At 39.4% G+C, this 20869-nt stretch overlaps 1 long non-coding RNA gene across 1 annotated transcript; it reads right to left on the bottom strand.

Annotated features, from left to right (window-relative positions):
- Positions 1–14062: 14062 nt before the first annotated feature.
- Positions 14063–15365, bottom strand: LOC124879077. Its single transcript, XR_007040992.1, has 2 exons — positions 14220–15365; positions 14063–14127 (listed from the first exon to the last, which is right to left on the bottom strand). It is a non-coding gene; the product is annotated as an uncharacterized LOC124879077 (long non-coding RNA).
- Positions 15366–20869: the final 5504 nt, after the last annotated feature.

The following is a 20869-nucleotide window of genomic DNA, read 5'->3' on the forward strand; positions in this document are numbered from 1 at the left end:
AGGAATTCCCGACCCTGTTCTTCACGCCTGGTTCAAGTGACCTTCTTGGAACTCCTCACCCTCATACCCAGCCGTGAGTCTCTTTTCCCTTCCCGATCTCATTCTTCAGTGAGACACCGCTGAGAATCACCTACTCTTGGTGCACCTGCTTGTCCACCCTCTAACCTTATCATTCACTTGTCAGGCCATGGAGCTGAGTAGAGGTTTGTGTGCAGTGTGAGTGTTATGTCTTTCTTCCTCCACTAGGGTGTAACAGACAGATGCAGCCGCACAGCTGTCAGGAGCAATCAGTGAGAAGACTTTGTTATGGGAAAATTATTTTTAGTGCTATGACCTTTAGTTTATCTCTCTCCTCTGACCTCTGTGATTTAGTACTTAAGAGGAGATGGACTCTAAATTCATTATCAGCAGGTTTATGGTTAACACTCCCTGAAGTGTATGCCTCAAGGGATGGTAGATGGGTGCCCTCATAAATAATTTTGTTACCTCTGACCCAGGGAGGGTCTGGCGATCATATTTCTAAAACTATTTTAAGTTGAGGTAACACCCACATACTGTTTAAATACTGTCTGTAAACTCTTGTTCGTTGCTCTGCCTTTCTGACTTGCTCAGTGACCGACTATCCCAACGCTGCAATGCCTTTGAATAAACTTTATAAGATAATGTCCGGTCTTTCTCTTGTTAATGAGGTGACTTCTCTCCCACTTTGATAAGAAAATCCATAACAATTTTGGTGTCACGAACAGGATCCGACGTGCCAGAGGAATCCACAGGAGGGCATTAAGGACGCCTGGCCAGCCTGGAGACTAAGTTGTCCTCAGTCCACCTCTATTTAACAGAGGGGAGTCCTGGTGCCTTCTTGCGGCTTCTGGCTGATCGGATCTTAACTATTGATCTGCAAATATATCTGGTGAGACGTTGCTCTGAATTATATAATATATATTATTTTTTTAAAACACATTAACCATCATCTCCTAACTAATTAATTAGGTTCCGGAGTTGGGAGAGGGAGGACATCGGCTGAGGGCCAGGTTACCCTGTAAGGAAGACAGGGAGGTTCTTATTGGTAACAATAAGATAAAGCAAAGCAGAAGGTTTTGCGGGTGGTTTTTTGCAATTTTCTACACCTTATAAAGGAGAAAAGCCAGACGGTAGACGTGCCGCTGAACGGGTAAAAAAGAAATGGGTTCCGAAACCTCAAAGGCAACTGCGGTGGGTCCTTCTCCAGACTCTGCGATTTATAAAATAATGAAAGGAAAAGGTGTGGTGATTGTGTTAAATAATGTGCTATAATAATGTGCTATAATTTGGGAAGATAAGTTTGGTTTTCCACAGGGTGAACGTTAGTGTAAATAAGTTAAATAGTAAAAAAAAAAATTTTAAAAGGTTGGCCAGGAAAAAGTTTAATTAGTTTAAAGTAAAACTGTTGATGGATGGAGATTGGGAAAAAAAAAAAATAAGGAAAAGATTAAAAAAGCACAGAGTGCATCAATTAAGGGGTTAAAGAGTTAAAACTTTCCTGCTGGAAGTTTAGTTTGTCTTAAATACTGCAATAAGTCAGAAAAGAAAGTAAAAGTGAAAAGGGACATTAGAGATGGGAAAAGAAAGTTGTTTTAGAAAGGAGTATAGTGCATGTTGTGGAAGGACGTGACAGGCAGGGGGACAACTGACTGACTGATAATATTTCTGTGTGCAAAATCTGAACCTATACTAAACGTTTTCTTCTGTCTCACACACACACACACCTACACACACACATATATGGGACTGAGTGCAACATCTGTGTTTTTGAGTCTGGACTTTAGAAACCTGCCCTTCTCATGGCTACTCCACCAGAGACGCTTCTTCATCATGGCCTGAAAGAGAGAGGGTCTGCCTGCCTGCTGCAAATGACATTGTGAGTTTCCACCAGAATGATACTCAGAAGAAGTCTGACCAAAAGGCCCAAACCCACTGAGATGGACAACGATCCATGCTGTTTGCCAGAGCCAGAAGAGTGATACACTGGATTTATATTGAAAACACATCTTATGCGGGCAGAAGAGAAACAGGCCAGAGCAAAGTTCTTTCTCCCTCCTGGAGAAGTTAAAGTGGACAAGGAAGGAGTGAGTGTCCCACCAACACACCTGGAAAGGGCCTGAGTTTTTTTTTTTTGACTGATAGAGGACTGTGTGCCATGACAGTCGGGCGATCGACAGTGATTAATAAACTGAGAGGGGTAACGTACAAACACACAAACATTTGCATAAATCTTTTCTGCAATGAAGAACGCTTATTAACCGCTGCTCATGTGACGCTTGTTTGACGTTGACAGATATAGCAGGTTAAAAAATTATTTTAGGGTTAGAAAAGTATCTTCAAAAGGGTGATAACTTAACTCATTTGATACTTTCCAGTTAATTCTTTTAGAGAAGCAAGTTCTCTTTCGTCGTGGAATATTCAGGGTCAATTATTCTAGTTATTAAAAGTTAATAAAAAGCAGAGGAAGTTACAACATCTCCAAAACTCAGCAGTAACCATGTGTTTCTATGTCATTCTCAGGACAGATCTCATGAAGGAGCATTTTCAAAACCCATTGCATGTGTAACACCTGATGGGCTTCTCCTTCAGGCATTATTTTCTGTTGTCAGAGTTTGTATCCCATAAATCTAATGGGTAGAGACCTCATTAAAACAGGCTTAGTTTTACTATAGATGGTCTTCATACAGTCTCTGACATAGTACTTACAGTGGGGTGCAGTTTTTGTCCACAAGTGCTAAATGACGCTTATGGAAGGTACAGATTTGTTGTTTCTCACAGCAGCTGCTGGGAAGAGGTTATATTAGGTTTTTTTTTCTTCCCTCTTCTGATTCATGCAGCGTGTTGATTTACACTGTACCTTATATCAGGTCCTGACAAAAACTATGACAGGCTTGGTTCTGCAGTTTCTTTTTAGTTTTATTTTCCTCTGGGGAAGGAAAGGACACCTAATCAGTTCTGTGTTGCACAGAAATATTAAAACACTTGTTGTTTTCTAAAATATCACTAGCTAAAACCTTTAAAACTGAGTAATTGGTTTTGTTAAACACATTTTCCTTGGCAAAACAAACCTTTTAAAATGAGAATGGAAAAATTGGGTTACTTTTGAAGGTAAGAAAGATTCTGATTGGACAGTGGTACCACACAAAATTAAACTAATCTGATGTTCCCTAAAAGACTCATAGAAAAGGCCTTCAGAACTGAGGAGTTATTTTCCACCACAGTACCAAGTTTTTTAAGCATGCTTTTTCTTTATTTTAAAACAGATCTGTATTTTTTGTTTTTAGCTTTTTAGCATAATGTTTGTCTGAAGCTTCTTGTGAACTGGGTTAGGAGCAAATATGATCTGAGGTAAATTAGGAGCTGTGAACTAATGATTTTAAATCTGATTATTGTCCAAGCAGAAATAATACACTAACAGGTCTGGGGATATTTAGCCAATCCTCTCTTCAATCTGCAGAAAGTTAACACCATTGTTCAATGCAGTAGTACTCAACCTGTGGTTCCTGGGCTCCTGAAGCCCGTGAGCCATAGATTTTGGGTCCATAAAATTATAATATTTAATTAAAGGTAGACCGATTACCTATTAAAAACAGATCTAAGCCAATGATGGGTTCCAGTCATTTGGTGGCTTTGAAATGCAATAATACTCAAAATTTCTACTCTGGGGAACATAGATTGGGGCTGAAGAGTTTTGTTTTGGAGCCAAGGCTAGGATTCTTTATAATGGAATAAAGACAAGTAAAGTCCTTTTATTTTAGGAAAAGAAAAGAAATAAAGGCTCTCTCAACACTAAAGAGGATGGTCGCCTCAAACTCCAGTCTCCTTGTTTGATTTCTTAGGGGTTTAAAGATTAAAAGAATATCTAGGAGTACAAAGGTACACAAGGTAATTTCAGATTACTAAGAAATAAAATATTAGAACATTTATCAGCATTTAGATTATAAAAGAGCGGTTCTAGTAATGATTTTCTCCCCAACTCTCAAAATGTATATAGCCCAAATAAAAGAAAAATGATGTCTGTTCTCCTTTTGAAAGACTATGTGGGAACAAAGTCCAGTTTGGAGTCAAGCTTCTTAGCTTCATTTCTGGTTAAGTCTAACACTGCATAAAATGTCAATGCCAACTTAAAATACTTCTTTGCATTTAATCTGAGCAGAGAAATTCTTGAATACAGCTACGATCAAATTGAGCCAAACAAAAAGAGAATTATAACAATAACTCTCAGGATTGTAGTTATTATTATAGAGTTACAGTACAAAGAATTGGCAAAAGGTTTCAGCATCAGTAAATTTGGATTCATGTTAGAGAAAACTGTTGCTGTGCTTCTAAATAGTTTGAGATCTCTTTGGATTATGTGCACTCATCTTAAAAAGGATCCTGAAGATTGTCATAACAGAATTGATCAATTACAGCATTAAGAGATATGGCTGAGAAAACATATTTTGAAAAGAAATTGTTAAAAATGTATTTGAATTCTTGAAGTTTCAAATTTGGCCATTTGTCTGTCTTTGATGTTTTGTGTTTGTTTTGTTGGAATGAATGTTTGTTTATATGTTGCATGAAACAATAATCCATGTTTAGAATAATGTTTCCATGTGAGACATTGATGTACTGCACAACAACTGACGTTTGCGTTTTGTTGTTAATGGAACTGTAGTTAAAAACATCTGGATTTTTTATGTTGCTTTTGTAAATTCATAGTGACACATAGTTATGTCAGAATTCATTTGTTTGTTTTTATGTAATGTGATCCTGGTTACTAGAATTTTTTTTTTTAAACTTTTTGCTGGATTGTTGCATGGGTTGGACCCTGCGCCAGAAGAGGGGAATGTCAGAATAAAGAATAAAGTAACATGAAATTACAAAACGTTTTAGCACTTAAATAGCTCCCTAAGACCACATTCTGAAAACCGGTCTGAAAGTATGGTGTTGATTCTTTTGTGAAATTTTACATCTCCACTGATTAGACCGTTTTTAAAATTCTCTTTGGGTATTCTGGAAACTATGGAAATAATGACCTGTAATCAGTCCTTCCTTAAACATCATATGTCACATTTTTTTATATTCAGAATATTTAGCTGATGGTCACTGCTAGTATATAGGTGGAGTCAGAAGATTACCGTATTTTCCGCACTATAAGGCGCACTTAAAAACCTTTAATTTTTTCAAAAAATGACAGTGCGCCTTGTAATCCGGAGCGCCTTATATATGGATCAATTGGTTAATTGGTTGATCCATACTGGTTGTACACGGCGCTCTGTCAAAATGTTTCAGTACGACTGGTAAACTACAAAGCCGCACCGCTTGCAGCATTACGGCTACCGTAGTCAGGGGCGTCGCCGAAGTAATAGCGGTAAACACCTGTACTGTGCTTACTCCTAGTCCAACACCACTTGTGTGTGTATAATGTTTGAATGTACTGTTGCAGGAATTGCCTGAACTATATGTGATTAGAAGCTCAGTGTGTGGGGTGTATGTTTCGTGTGTGAGTATGGAAGATGTTGACATTACTCCTCCGGACAGAGGTGGCGCTGTGTGCTGCCGTAGCTGAGAATCAAGAGTGAAGGAGTGACGTCGGTATTATTGTGTGTGTGGGGTGGGTAGAGACGGCGACTGGAGCAGCGGTGTATGAGTCTGTAAACCCTGTGTTTTTACGTGCTGCAAAGTCATTAAAAAGAACCCCGAATCTCGTCAACAACTCAGTGTTTTGATGCTGTTTCTTCATGCTCAACTCAGCAACGTATGAGTGAGGGAGTTAACTCCGAGGAAACTAGTAACTTCGGCCCTGGAGAAAGCGTCTCCCCTGTGTCATCAGACTACGGTCAGGGGACAGAAACAGGAAAGGTTAACAGTACTAACGTTTGATTTAGTGCATCAAACTGTTTCTTTTACGTTTTTACTGAATCAGGGAAAAGTTCCCTTTCACGTTTTAACTAACGTTTGATTTCAACTTCAACTTCATAGACTCCAATGCATTCCTAACGTGCGGTTGGCTCTATTCAATAGAATTCTATGTAGAGGAGACCTTACCATGAGAGTGAATGGAGTTATCAGAACGCTGGTTTGTAGTGTATTAATAAAGTTTGACTGACTGTTTTGTTGACATTCTCTTTAGCACAGCTCCATCTAGTGGATGCATAACGCAACCCCAGTCAAACGTTTGACTGCAGTAGCTTCTATTCTATGCGCCTTATAATCCGGTGCGCCCTATATATGAAAAAAGTTCTAAAATAGGCCATTCATTGAAGGTGCGCCTTATAATCCGGTGCGCCTTATAGTGCGGAAAATACGGTAATTATATTTGGTTTTGCTGGATGTTTTGATGAAGTTCATGTAATTAAGCACCTAGGCTTGAGAATGGGACTTTGAAATTAAAAATTAGCCAAGGGTTCTGAAGGCTCTGCTTATTGTTTTCACTTACGATTGAGACTTTTGAAGTGCTGTTTGACAGGTCTCCTAGTTTGGACATGGGGATATTGCTAAAATCTCTGCCTTCCACATCTTTGTGTGAAGAGAGGATATTGTTTTTCTGTCAAAACCTGTCCACTGTGCTTTCTCAAGTTTCACAGATTGTGAAGGCTGCATTGCTGGAAACAGCCACTTCCAAACTCCACTCCTTGGTTCCAGGAGAACACAGTTGAAGTCCAGACACTGGAATGACCCATATCAGATCCTACTAGTCATCCACACCGTTGTCAAGGTAGCAGAGCATGTTACCTGGGTCTATGCTACACTGGAAGGTGTTCATGGGAAAACCACCTGAGCAGCAGCCTGGTTCTGAACACCCTGCCATGAGGGGCTTCCAACAACCGCCCACCTGTACCAGACTGGTAACAGGGCAGCTTGAAGCGCAGAAGCCACTCTGGAGAGGCAGCAGGATTTTAACATTTTGTTTATGATTTGTTTTCTTTGAACAAAACTGTTTGCTTTCAGTACCAGAAGAAAGGACATTCCACTTCAAGGTCACGATGCAGCTATATGGAAGATGGTCTGTTCTGATGCTAATGATTGGCATTGCAAGGTTTTTATTACTCCTGTTTGGGGAAAGGTACAGCAAAGACAATGTGTGGCTAATCTGAGTAATTATGCCAATAATACTCATCAGCTGATTCGAAGAGAGATTCATCACTTTTCTGACTACCATGATCATGCTGATAAAGTCTGGTGGCAACTGATGCATCAAACTGTGAGGAAGATAAGAAATGACAGTTGCTATGTATGTTGTTTGATTTCACGTGTTATTAATGACCTTTTTTAGTACCTGTTCCTACTGATACTACTTTCTTTCCAGATAACCAGCTGGTGGAGGTTATTTTTCCTTGGGTGAAGAATTATATTGTAAGGTGAAACAGAAATGTTAGTAGATTTTCTAGTGAGACTAATTTAATATGTGCTACTACAGAAACTCTTTATAAATTCTGGGGTAATAGGAATCAATATGAGATCCAGATATTTGTATTACACAGGAGGAAAACACACCTTATTTCTTTGGAAAGAAAGAAGGTTGCAAAACTGTTATACCTGTTTTATGTGCTTTAACCAACAGAAATAAATTTGAGTCATGTCCTATCAGAACTGATCCTTACACCATTTCAGGATCTTCGGGCCCAGATCCCTTTGTGTTAACTCTTAATCTTACAGCCTTACAGAATGAAAGTAAGTTGTATGGCCAGGCAGGTATATTAACCAGGGTTCTTGTTACTTTTCCTAGAAGAGATAGGTACTCGTTTCTTAAGAACATGGTTTGGATGTGTGGAAATATATCATATCTGTGTCTGCCTGCTAATTGGTCTGGAGTATTTTATTTAGCTCACTTACTACCTACAGTCATTACTTATGATTCAATCACTCCATTATTAGAGAGGAATACAATGCTCAAACGGCAAAAGAGAGCTAGGATTCCATATTGGAAAGGGATTTTAGGTACACTTGTTCCTAGTTATGGTGCTGCTAATGCATCCCATAGTATTAATGAGTTGTTAGTTTAGTTAGAAAATATTACTGTTTTATCTGAGGAACGTTTCACTGTTCTGACCAAGGAGCAGCAGGATATAAGAATTATGAGTCTGCAAAATAGGATGGCTTTGGATTACTTATTAGCTGAGAGGGGTGGTGTTTGTCATTTAATTGGGGAACAATGTTGCAATTTTATTCCTGATGGGTCTAACAACATAAGTATCCATGATAAATTAGAGGAGTTGCTGACGTCTCAACAGAATGAAAAATGGGTTCCTCTTGCAATCCTTGGTACTGGTTCATTACTGGTGGTTGGACATCCTGGTTAATAAAGTTTGGAGTAATTCTTTATTTTTCTTTTTGATTTTGATGTTTATTTTTAAGTTTTGTATATTTTGTTTTAGTTTTACTTTGATTATAATCTTGAGTGATGGTTGTCAGGTTTAAACAACCTAAAATACTTATAATATCACAAAAAGAAGAGAGAGAGACAAAGAATTAATTATATACACGAATCGAGAACGGTCAAGATGTGTTCAGTTACAAATCTTGCACCGCTCTGAACAGCATCTGCCTGCACCTCTCTTTTTATTATCTTTGGGGGTCCCTATTTACAAAAACATTGTTCTCTAAAGGATGGGAAACAACAGCTGCATAGTAAACAGGTCATAAACTCCTTTATCTTTTAACAACACACTTCCACAATCTCTCCATCTTCCGGGATCAGTGCATCTTCTGGTTAGCGCAATCAGCCTTCATCTTTTATGACCTGAACTGTGGCTGCTTCCTTCCCAGCTCCATTTATGACCTTTGCCTGCAGACAACTCACACATCCTTTACTCACACAACCATGAATGGTTATAAAATCAAATAGTCAAATGAAAGAAAAGGAAAAGAATATAAGATAAAAATAAAAACTATATACAATTTTTCCAACATTTCCCTGCTGTTTATCTTATATTTGCTCATATTCTCATATCACTTAAACAGCCACTTCTTTTAGATTTTTAACGGCAAGATAATTTTTCATGAGCACAAATATAATTACACTCAGGGGTACGTACTGACATTTAAATCACAGATTTATATAGAGATGAATCTGGGTACAAGTCAGAAAAGTGGTCAGTTGCATCATCATCTTCATCATCCTGATGTTCAAGTAACGGATAGAGTTGAGTAACTCTATCTTCCATAGGAGAAATAGCTGTGGTGATGAGGCGGTTAAACAGAGAACGAAGGCAGGGAATACAACAACATCCACACAGTGTCAAAATTGCAGCAAACACTGCAAAGGAAATTATTACTGATGATACTAAAATTTTATACTTCCCAAACACATCCAGCCAGGAGTCCCACATCGAGGTGTCTACTCCAGAATGCTCCTTCAGTTTGCCATTTAGAGATCTCAAACCTTCTATGGCTTTCGTTAGGCTGCCATTAGCCGCAGTGTTGTTAGGTATAAATGTGCAGATCCATTTCTATATGAATCTGTGATTTAAATGTCAGTAAGTGCCCCTGAGTGTAATTATATTTGTGCTCATGAAAAATGATCTTGCAGTTAAAAATCTAAAAGAAGTGGCTGTTTAAGTGATATGAGAATATGAGCAAATATAAGATAAACAGCGGGGAAAGGTTGGAAAAATTGTATATAGTTTTTATTTTTATCTTATATTCTTCAAAAGGTTCTTCCTCTTTTTGTTTGACTCTGGCTATTTCTGCGTAGTCAGCTCTGTGTCTGTATCTAACTGTAAGCCTATCGATTAATCCCCTCACTCTGTTAGTTCCTGGTCATTATGTGTAAGTACTGCGTTATTGTGTATAGGGTTCCAATTTCCCCTAACGTGATGCCAGTCAGTTCCTGTGAATGCCATCCATACTTGTTGAACTTCCTCACCATTCAAATGATAACATCTCCTAAGACTCTCCAAATCTTCTCCACACTGAATGGGATCCTCTCTGGGGGAGGTTACTTCCTCCACAGCCTTTTTAACATCATCCATTGTCCATGTTCTATATACCAAAATGGCAGGAGGTTGGTTATCTCCAACATTTGGATTGGCCACCTGTATCATGGGATATGCTTCTGTTAAACTAGGGTTCTCGTCATGTAATAATTTAGGAGCTGTGGGAACTACTCTTGGGGAGTGAGTTAAAATTGGAGAAAAAGTTATCCCAAACTGTCTAGACCATCTTAGGGGGATTTTATTTGACCTAGTCTGCGGTTGAGTGGGGTACTCAGGTGATGGGTCCTGTGGGGGCAAACCTGGATAAATAGATGAGGTTACAGCTGTTGCATGTGCCTGTGATTGCTCATCTATCTGTGCTTCCTGCTCTTGTGCTCCTTGTGGTTGTATAGCTGCATTTCCTGGTTGTCCCCGTCGAGCCCCAACACACCCAGTCTCATTATCTTCTGCTCTATGAAACAATAATTGTTTCCTACAATTTTCTTCTTCCTTTTCTTTCTCTTCCTCCTTACGCTTCTTTACTCCTTTCTCTCTCCTTTTAGCTACTTTTAACCAATAATCTACATCCTCATAACCTTCTTTTTCCATTTTTCTTGGGTCATGCTTTGTTTTTTTAATTATTGCATCCTGTAGATTGACTAATTTTTGAGAGTTTAATCGACCATCATAATTATATGTGGTTATCCATTTATCTAAATATTTTAATTTACTCGGATCTTGTGCTTCTATAAACTTCCAATCTTTGCATTGTAGTTCGTTTTTCAATTTATTTTTACTAGCCCCTTTTCCCAAGTTTTTTTTTTGTAATTAAGTCCAGTATATAAATACCTAAGGTATTCTAAATGCTGGATTATTCTTCTCAGTAAGGTGACAAAAAATCTCCTTTTGTGGTAATTCTCACTTCAACTCTTTCGAGTGGAGAATTCTTGCCTTTGCATCCACAAAAGTTAGTCACTTACAATCCTACTGCTTTGGTATGAGGCAAAACCTAGTGGTTTAAATCCTCCATTCATTTCTCGCATGCACACATTTTAAACACGGAATTTTCTTAGTATGTGTTTTTGTTTAAAATACTTAAATGCGGACTCCGCCGTCCTGGAAACACAGAATTTTCAGTATTACACCTTAATTCTTTAAGCAGAACTCCGGCGCACTGCTGTTACCTGTTAGAGCCTAGGATATACAGGGTTTTGTTTTATTTCACGCAATGACCCCCAGTCATTTGTCACACTTTTTACATCCAGATTCACTCACCACTTTGTCCTCTCCTCTCTCTCAGAGTTCCGTCAGCCGTCAGACCCCAGCGGGCGGGCCGAAATCCAGTCCCGGAAAGGGTCTGTGTGTCTGTTGAAGACAGCCGTGCGCACGGTCTTTTCCTGGAGTCTACCAACCCGCTGGAACCCTCAGGCGTAGTTGGAATCCGGCTCTCGAAGGACCAAATTAATGTCAGGTTTAAACAACCTAAAATACTTATAACATCACAAAAACAAGAGAGAGAGACAAAGTATTAATTATATACTCGAGTCGAGGAGAACGGTCAAGATGTGTTCAGTTACAAATCTCGCACCGCTCTGAACAGCATCTGCCTGTACCTCTCTTTTTATTATCTTTGGGGGTCCCTATTTACAAAAACATTGTTCTCTAAAGGATGGGAAACAACAACTGCATCGTAAACAGGTCATAAACTCCTTTATCTTTTAACAACTCACTTCCACAATCTCTCCATCTTCCAGGATCAGTGCATCTTCTGTTCAGCGCAATCAGCCTTCATCTTTATGACCTCCTTAACTGGACCGCTTCCTTCCCAGCTCCATTTATGACATTTGCCTGCAGACAACTCACACATCCTTTACTCACACAAACATCATGAATGGTTATAAAATCAAATAGTCAAATGAAAGAAAAGGAAAAGAATATAAGATAAAAATAAAAACTATATACAATTTTTCCAACAATGGTTTTGTAGAATTTTCTTTTAGTTGTCATTATCTTGTACTCAGAAGAAAGGAGTGTTATGGGAAAATTAATTTTAGTGCTATGACCTTTAGTTTACCTCTCTCCTCTGACCTCTGTGTTTTAGTACTTAAGAGGAGATGGACTCTAAATTCATTATCAGGAGGTTTATGGTTAACACTCCCTGAAGTGTATGCCTCAAGGGATGGTAGATGGGTGCCCTCATAAATAACTTTGTTACCTCTGACCCGGGGAGGGTCTGGGGATCATATTTCTAAAACTCTTTTAAGTTGAGGTAACACCCACATACTGTTTAAATACTGTCTGAAAACTCTTGTTCGTTGCTCTGCCTTTCTGACTTGCTCAGTGACAGACTATCCCAACACTGCAATGCCTTTGAATAAACTTTATAAGATAAAGTCCGGTCTTTCTCTTGTTAATGAGTTGATTTCTCTCCCACTTTGATAAGAAAATCCATAACTTCTTAAGCAGCTGGGACTCTGAAGGAGGCGTCGAATCGTTTACTCTGCCTAGTGGTTGCTGCCAGCGAAGCCCAGCTTTGGATAACCCTCCGTGGTTCTGGCTCTTCTTCCTGTTGGCTATCAGGAAACCTGTTCCTGGACAACCCGCTGTGGTTAGCCTCCCGTTCAATGGTGAATACTTCATTGAATTTACCTCAGTCCGAGGGCCGCTTAGGATCCACAAGATCAGACCACAAGATCACTCCAACTCATTAATCCTATGGGATGCATTAGCAACACCATAACTAGGAACAAGTGTATCCAAAATCCCTTTCCAATATGGAATCCTAGCTCTTTTCTCACCAGCTCTGTAAAAATATCAGAATCATTGCTCTGCCAGACCATAATCATCTTACCTCTCTTCTCCATAGTCAAGTGAGCACCCCCTTCTGAAGATCCAGTCATTGAACCATACTCTCTCTGTTACCCTCCAATAAAATGGTTTAACTGTTTTTCTGCCTCTGTGGTTGTTGCCCATTTTCAGAGCCCTTTGTTTTTCATTATGACACATTAATGTTTAAAGGCCAATTTTGAGGAGCAAATTTACAGACTTCATTATCCATTTATTTAGTTTTTCTTCCAATGGTAAATGTTTAAGAGGGTGTAGCTACTTGCAATATTGTGTCGTTAATATTATCGTTTATCGCAATAAATTCTGGGACAATTTATCATTCAGCAAACTTTGTCATCATGACAGGCCTACATTTCGATTGTAACCAATTTAATTTTCACACAGTTTTATAGTGTTTCCAATCATTGTTTTTAATCACTATTTTAACCTTTGAATTACCAACTTAGGACCTGTATTTATTAAATCAAACATATTTCAAACCAATGGCTTTACTGCACTCCTTCTGTAATAAAATTTTATTGAAATGGACTGGAACCATTTTATGTTTCCGCTGATTAGCAAACATTAAATGTCTCTTCAACACAAACTGCATGTGTGGAAAATAAGGGCTTTCATCATGGCCCAACAACTGAGTTAGAGCTAATATCGGACCACAAATCGGCTTCTTAGTCTTACACTTACCTCAGTATGTCAGTTTAATAACCCAGCATCTCATGAAACAAATTAATTATCCCTTTAGTTCAACGTCTGTTACACTCTCTGTCTATTAATTATATGTTGTTTAAAACCTTTATACTTTATCAATATGGTGTGTGTGCAAAATCTCATCTAATAGTAAGCAAGGCAATCCGTACAAGAGTGCATTCGGTGCATTGTCTGCACCTGCTGCAGGCAAAACCTAACACTGCATTATAGCAAGAAGGACATAAACAGTTATTCTGCCAATAGAAAGTGACCTTAAGCATAAACATCAAAATAAAATAGGAGACAACTATTTTCATGTACTCATCTATATCAGAGTAACACCATTACATCCATTTTATTTGTTCTCTAGTTCCTTTATTTGTACATAGTTCATTAGTTTTCTTTATTCTTTCATTTTGCTTTGGAGTTTTAGTTGAATTGTTGTAGCCTAGTAAAGAGTTTTTTAACTGAAATATGTTTAACTTGATTTTAAGTAGATGTTGTGAATGTATTCCATATCTGTCCAGAGTTTGCCTTACAATAATGCAGATGTGTCATTGTTTTCGTAACAGTTCTGACCCACATACAGAGAACACTCCAGAGAAAATAGAAAAAAATGAAAACATGTTTATTTTGACACAAAATGATCTGGAACGTAAACGGGCAAAAAGTCCAACTGTGGGAAGAGGGGAAGAGAACTGGTGAAACAGGGAACACACGTAGATGGGCAAATGACAAGAATTTCTGGAAGGGAAGTAAACGGCTTACTGAGTGGATGTGGTCAGGTCGCCAGGGGTAGGGGGATGCGGGATCTGAGTTGTAGAAGCCGAGTATTTTCTGTTGGTCACTTAGGTGTTTTGTAGGTGAGCTTGGAGAAAGTTGAGTTAGTTTCTTTGTGCTGATACTTGCGGTGGAGGGTGGATAGGGTTACGCTTAGATCTTGGTCCAGGAGATGAAGGAAGCAAGAAACTGCCAGCTTGATCGGTGATACAGACGAAACAATAGTTAGGAAACGAAATCCTCAGAACGTAGGTCAACCAGGAAACTCTTAGTTTTCGAAGTACAAAATCCAGTGACATAAATCCAAAAATCCAGATGCGTAGTCTGCAAAAGCACATAAACAAAGTTATTCTAAAAAAACGAGAGACAAAGCATAGACTTAGCATTGGCTGAGCTTGTTACCACAGAAGGCAAACACTCTGGCGTCGAAGTGCTGGCAGCCTCCTGCTTAAGTACTCCTCCAAGCAATCAGCAGAACAAGTCGCACCTGTCACCCAGCACACCTGAGAACTCCAGCACCGTCTGAAACGCTGAACACAAGTTGCAAGCACAAAACACACAAAAACAACCCAGATCCCGACAAGGTGCTCAAATCACTCTTTCATCTATTGTCCTAATGCCACCACCATATTGGGCTTGTATTCCCAGGACAATACTTGACAGACCGAATTATTATTTAATTAAATATTAAATAAAATAAGCATCCTGATTGCACAGCAATGTAATAAAAAAAAATCATAATATACAAATTATTTGAGATTTACTTGGTCTGGCCAACTTTAAGTTCACTAACAAAATTCTCAAATGTGTTCTTTTCTGTTGTGGGCATGTCTTAAGGAACCCATCAGGCAATTGATATGGAAGCTTGAGATAATCAGGTAATAGTCTGCAGAATTGAGAGGTATCAAGGAGGGAGGGGGTGGCAGCAGAGGAAGCGAGGATGGAATCAAATCTGTTGAACAACTGATCTAAATTATTGGCGCAGCTCTAGTCTTAATCAGCTATTCCTCTGGCGCTACTATGTCCAAGTCCAGCGATGAGTTACAGGCCTCTCCATACAACTCATGTGCTGTTCAGCTGCAGCTTCTCCACCAGCTTCTTGTAGCTGTCTTTGGCATGCCAAGCCATTTTGACGCAAACGGCACACTAAGTGAACGAAATAAAAAGTGTTGATAGAGCTGTCTTAACCTGTTACTGCTTCTGATGCTCCGTCTTATAACATATATATCAACATAGCCCTTCACTTCATCCTCTGGCACCTGGACTCCACAGGAACCTACGCCAGGATCCTGTTTGTGGATTTCAGCTCTGCCTTCAACACCATCGTCCCAGCTCTGCTCCAGGAGAAGCTCTCCCAGCTGAGTGTGCCCGACTCCACCTGCAGGTGGATCACTGACTTCCTGTCTGACAGGAAGCAGCGCGTGAGGCTGGGGAAGCATGTCTCTGACTCCTTGACCATCAGCACCCCAAGGCTGTGTTCTCTCTCCTCTGCTCTTCTCCCTGTACACCGACAGCTACACCTCCAGTCACCAGTCTGTCAAGCTTCTGAAGTTTGCGGACGACACCACTCTGATCGGACTCATCTCTGATGGTGACGAGTCTGCGTACAGATGGGAGGCGGACCATCTGTTGGACTGGTGCAGCCAGAACAACCTTGAGCTCAACGCTCTAAAGACAGTGGAGATGGTTGTGGACTTCAGGTAGAACCCAGCCCCACCTGCCCCCATCACCCTCTGTGACTCCACAATTGTCACTGTGGAATCTTTCCGCTTCCTGGGAACCATCATCTCCCGGGATCTCAAGTGGGAGCCAAACATCAGCTCCCTCATCAAGAAAGCCCAGCAGAGGATGTTCTTCCTGAGGCAGCTGAAGAAATTCAACCTGCCAAAGACTATGATGGTGCACTTCTACACAGCCATCATTGAGTCCATCCTCACCTCCTCCATCACCATCTGGTACGCCGCTGCTACAGCCAAGGATAAGGGCAGGCTGCAGCGTGTCATTCGGTCTGCTGAGAAGGTGATTGGCTGCAGTCTACTGTCGCTCCAGGAACTGTACACCTCCAGGAACCTGAAGCGGGCAGGGAAGATTCTGGCTGATCCCTCCCACCCCGGTCACAGACTCTTTGAGACTCTCCCTTCTGGCAGGAGGCTGCGGTCCATCCGGACCAAAACCTCACGCCACAAGAACAGTTTTTTCCCATCTGCCACCAGCCTGGTTAACAAAGCCCGGAAACCACCCTGACACTCTCCCTTTCCCCCACACCCCCCTGTTTTTGCTGACAGGACACCTGTAACCTGTAACTCTATGCGTTACATTAACGCTCAGCATGGACTCCTGCTTTACTTGCACAATGATCACCTGCACTGTTGTGCCGCTCTGGCGTCCTATAGTGCTCTACATTTACTCTCACTCACTTAAAACTGTGCACATATATTTATATTATATTGTAGATATGTTAATACTGTTTAATTTGTATTGTATTGCACCGACTACCCCAAAACAAATTCCTTGTATGTCCAAAAACGTACTTGGCAATAAAGCTTTTCTGATTCTGATTCTGAAACATTAACCATGGTTTTCAGCTAGGAGCCCTTGTGAGCTATGCATGGGGGGCTAGAGTAGAAAACATTTCAGCTATCCTTGTTTGTCTTTAACTGAACCTAAACTTGTAAACTTGTATAATAACTAAACCTAGGCTAAATTAGCTTGAAAGCTGTCTTTTTTCTGTCAGAGAAACAAAAACAGGATGCAGTTTAGTCCACACTGATGAGTCTGCAGTGCTGTGTCCTTTGATTCCCGATGATTTCAGTGCAGGGGTCTAAGCCTCAGTTTATTCCCCTTTTGACAGGATTCACAAATAAAGCTTTACTGGCCGCTGAGCTGTGACATTGGACATGTCTACTCTGGGAAAGCAACCAGACTGGTATTCAGGACTGTGAATGCAGCACAGCAAGAAAGAAAACAAAAGAATTGCTGGATTGTATTGGTCTGTGTTGGGATATTTAGTTCTGCTAGCAAGAGCAAAGGGCTGAATAAAAGTCAATGTGATTCAGTCAGTTCTGATAACTTATTACAGCATCAAACAAGCAGGGTGTTCTAATGGCACATAACCAGATATTTTTACCAATTTCAATGTTTTTCATTCTGCTTCATAATTTATAATTTGTGCACATTTAGGAGTGTCTAACATAGATGGTATGACAGAACAATAATTCAAAATACAACTGAAGAATTTGTTCAGCAATTAACCAGTCACACAATAGCTCAAAAGACACACTAGAAGGACAAATTAAACAGAAATCAGTAAAAAAGGTAAAAAAAAAAAACAACAAAAAAAAACAAATCAAAAATATTTTTAAAGAATTCATTTTCGATTGGGCTACCCTACCTTTAGAAGTTAATGGTTCTTATTTTTATCTCAAATGTTTCCATGTTATCGTCATTATAAAAGGAAGGATAAACAAATCCAAACATTTAAAGTTACATTTTCTGTTTCGTAAATAGGTTTTTAGCTTATTAAGGTTGGGAACAATCATATTGTCAATTTTGAGAGACCATATAGCCTTACGATCATGTTTTTGGAATGTGGAAGACAATAGAGTATCCACAAAAAAACCACCCATGTACAAGGAGAATATGCAAATTTGCCAGGCAGAAATTTGTTGCCAGCACCTAATCGCTGTAAGGTAAACGCTCCGACCACTGCACCACTGAGCAGCTCTGACTGAGCTGCTGTTTGCTTTTGAACATAAATGGACTTAATGGAATTAAGTTTCATACTATAAAGTTGTAAACCTAAAATCATTCTGAAAGTATTTTCATTTCTCAAAAGGTTTTGCTAAATTGAGTCTCTTTTAATAGGCAACTGGTGATGTTGATCCAAAACAAGGAGCAGAAATTAAGGTAATTTGCCTTAACTTTGATGAAGGTGATCGGAATCTTCATGAAAGTCTGTTCAGGAATATGTGAGTCTATTTGACAGACATATTTACTTGGATGGTCTTTGATTGCATGATACACTGGGTAACAGTATACATTGGATTCATTTTAAAGAGATCTTTTCAATGTTATGAAGTGATGTTCTGTAAAAGCTATTAGTTACCATGTTATGGTGTTTTGCACAGCTTGCTTTGGATAAAAAGAAAGTAAGTCTGGAAGGCTGGCGAGATCACTGGTTTTCCAAACCTGGCCGTGAAAAAGGGGGATTTCTGAGTTTGAAAAAAGGTCTAATATCTGACGTTTTGCCATGGTTCACTAGAATGTTATTTTACAGACCTTTAACCAAACTGTTAATTTACTATTAATATTGGAATTTATGTAGGGTTTTTAAATTATTTCCAAGTCCAAATAGTTTGAGTTGCAGTAAACGCTAGCTCTTCTGGTGCAGTTTATAGCCACAACCAAGAGGCAATTCTATTTAATTTCTGATTGTAGAATACATTTAACAAATACATTTGCATAAACAGTTACCTAGTTTTGGAAATTAGAGTTGTTTTAGGACTGTTAAATCTGCTGTGGAAGTGGCTTTACTTGAATTTACTTGAAATGCATTGACAATAAAGCAATGGCTAGTTTGAGGGGATACCTCTTACTCAATTTGGGTACGGAAGCTGATTCTGTGTAAATTAATGTCGAATAGTCTTTAAAATGGCATTCTCATCAACTACTCTGAGGTTTTGGATACTGAAGCTGTTATAAGACTTTAGAAATCCACTTTGGTCTTAGCAACATTTGGAATAGCTACTAACCTGGCAATTCTGTTAGACTTACAGTCTAAAATGCATCTGTTCTCAACACTATCTGCAACAGGTAAGATATGACTGTTCATAAGCGTTTCACAAAACTTCACTTAAAACGATCTAACCATTACTTTGAAGAACCATCAAGATTCAAAACATTCAAAGCAGTTCACATTATTGCAAGACTTTATTGTTCTCTAGTCCATAGTTGGACAAGAGAACAATAAAGTTCTGCTGGCAAGAGAACTTTATTGTTTTTCTAGAACAATTATCCATCACAGACCATCACACTCTATTGTCATATATTTTGATGGTCTATTATATACAGTACAGACCAAAGGTTTGGACACACCTTCTCATTCAAAGAGTTGTCTTTATTTTCATGACTATGAATATTGTAGCTTCACACTGAAGGCATCAAAACTATGAATTAACACATGTGGAATTATATACTGAACAGAAAAGTGTGAAACAACTGAAAATATGTCTTATATTCTAGGTTCTTCAAAGTAGCCACCTTTTGCTTTGATTACTGCTCCACACACTCTTGGCATTCTGTTGATGAGCTTCAAGAGGGAGTCACCTGAAATGGTTTTCACGTCACAGGCGTGCCCTGTCAGGTTTAATAAGTGGGATTTCAAGCCTTATAAATGGGGTTGGGACCATCAGTTGTGTTGTGCAGTAGGTGGACACAGTATACAGCTGTGACCGGCATCCTCCCTCACCATCGGAGCCAGCTCACCACCAGGTAGTGGTCAGTGGAAAGCTCCGCTCCCCTCTTCACCCGAGTGTCCAAGACATGCGGCCTCACATCAGATGATACGACAACAAAGTCGATCATCGAACTGCGGCCTAGGGTATCCTGGTGTCAAGAGCACATATGGACACCCTTATGCTTGAACATGTTAGTTATGGACAATCCATGACAAGCACAGAAGTCCAATAACAAAACACCACTCGGGTTCAGAACGGGAGGGCCATTCCTGCCAACCACACCCCTCCAGGTCTCACTGTCATTGCCAATGTGAGCGTTGAAGTCCCCCAGCAGAACAAGGGAGTCCCCTTTAGGGGCACTCTCCAACTCTCCAAGAGGTTCTGGCTAGAAATAGTCGGGCTCACCTTGACACATGGCTCTGGCTCTGGAACCAGTCTCCTTGAGAGGGGTTGGACCCTTTTCCACTCTGGTGTGTACAAAAATTGATAACTTAATTTTAGAAAATAATATTAAATACTTTTAACATGAGATTAGTTGGAAAAAATAGGAAAAACTGCAAAAGCAACAAGCTGACAATAAATTTAAGTATATCCAACAAAAGATATATTTTCAGTGGTATAATCATTTCTTTAAAATCTCAACTAATATACATATAAAAACATAAAAAAAGAAATAAAACAAAGGGACAAATTTTAATCACTATGACAAGGATATCTATTGAATGTTAAAAAATACAAACAAAAGTTAGCCACGCCTTCTGTAACTTATTATTAACGGTAACTGTTAGATCTAAAGCAAAAACAAATGTTTATCTGCCCCTCCGGGAGCTATTTTCTCTCTGCGCCAATCAGTGTTTGGCCGAGCTGCAGTTAGCCACGCCTTCTGTTCTCTGTGATAGCTGGAACATTTTGTTTAGGAAGCCAAAATATTTAGAACGGCTGGACGGACAGCCTATGGTGCATCAGCAGGTTTATTGGCAACTTTAGCATTTTAATAACAACACTTCTGCCATTTTAAACGGGCAGAGGTTTAACTTCTCCGCACCTCGTCCAGTAAGATGTAAGCGACAAATAGTAATCACAGTGACAAGGATATCTGTTGAATGTTAAAAATTACAAACAATAGTTAAGACAAATGTTTTTATTATAATCAACCTGAATAAAATTGGAGTTGGAGGGTGG

The sequence above is a fragment of the Girardinichthys multiradiatus genome, chromosome 1 (genome assembly GCF_021462225.1).
Source record: "Girardinichthys multiradiatus isolate DD_20200921_A chromosome 1, DD_fGirMul_XY1, whole genome shotgun sequence".
NCBI lineage: Eukaryota > Metazoa > Chordata > Actinopteri > Cyprinodontiformes > Goodeidae > Girardinichthys > Girardinichthys multiradiatus.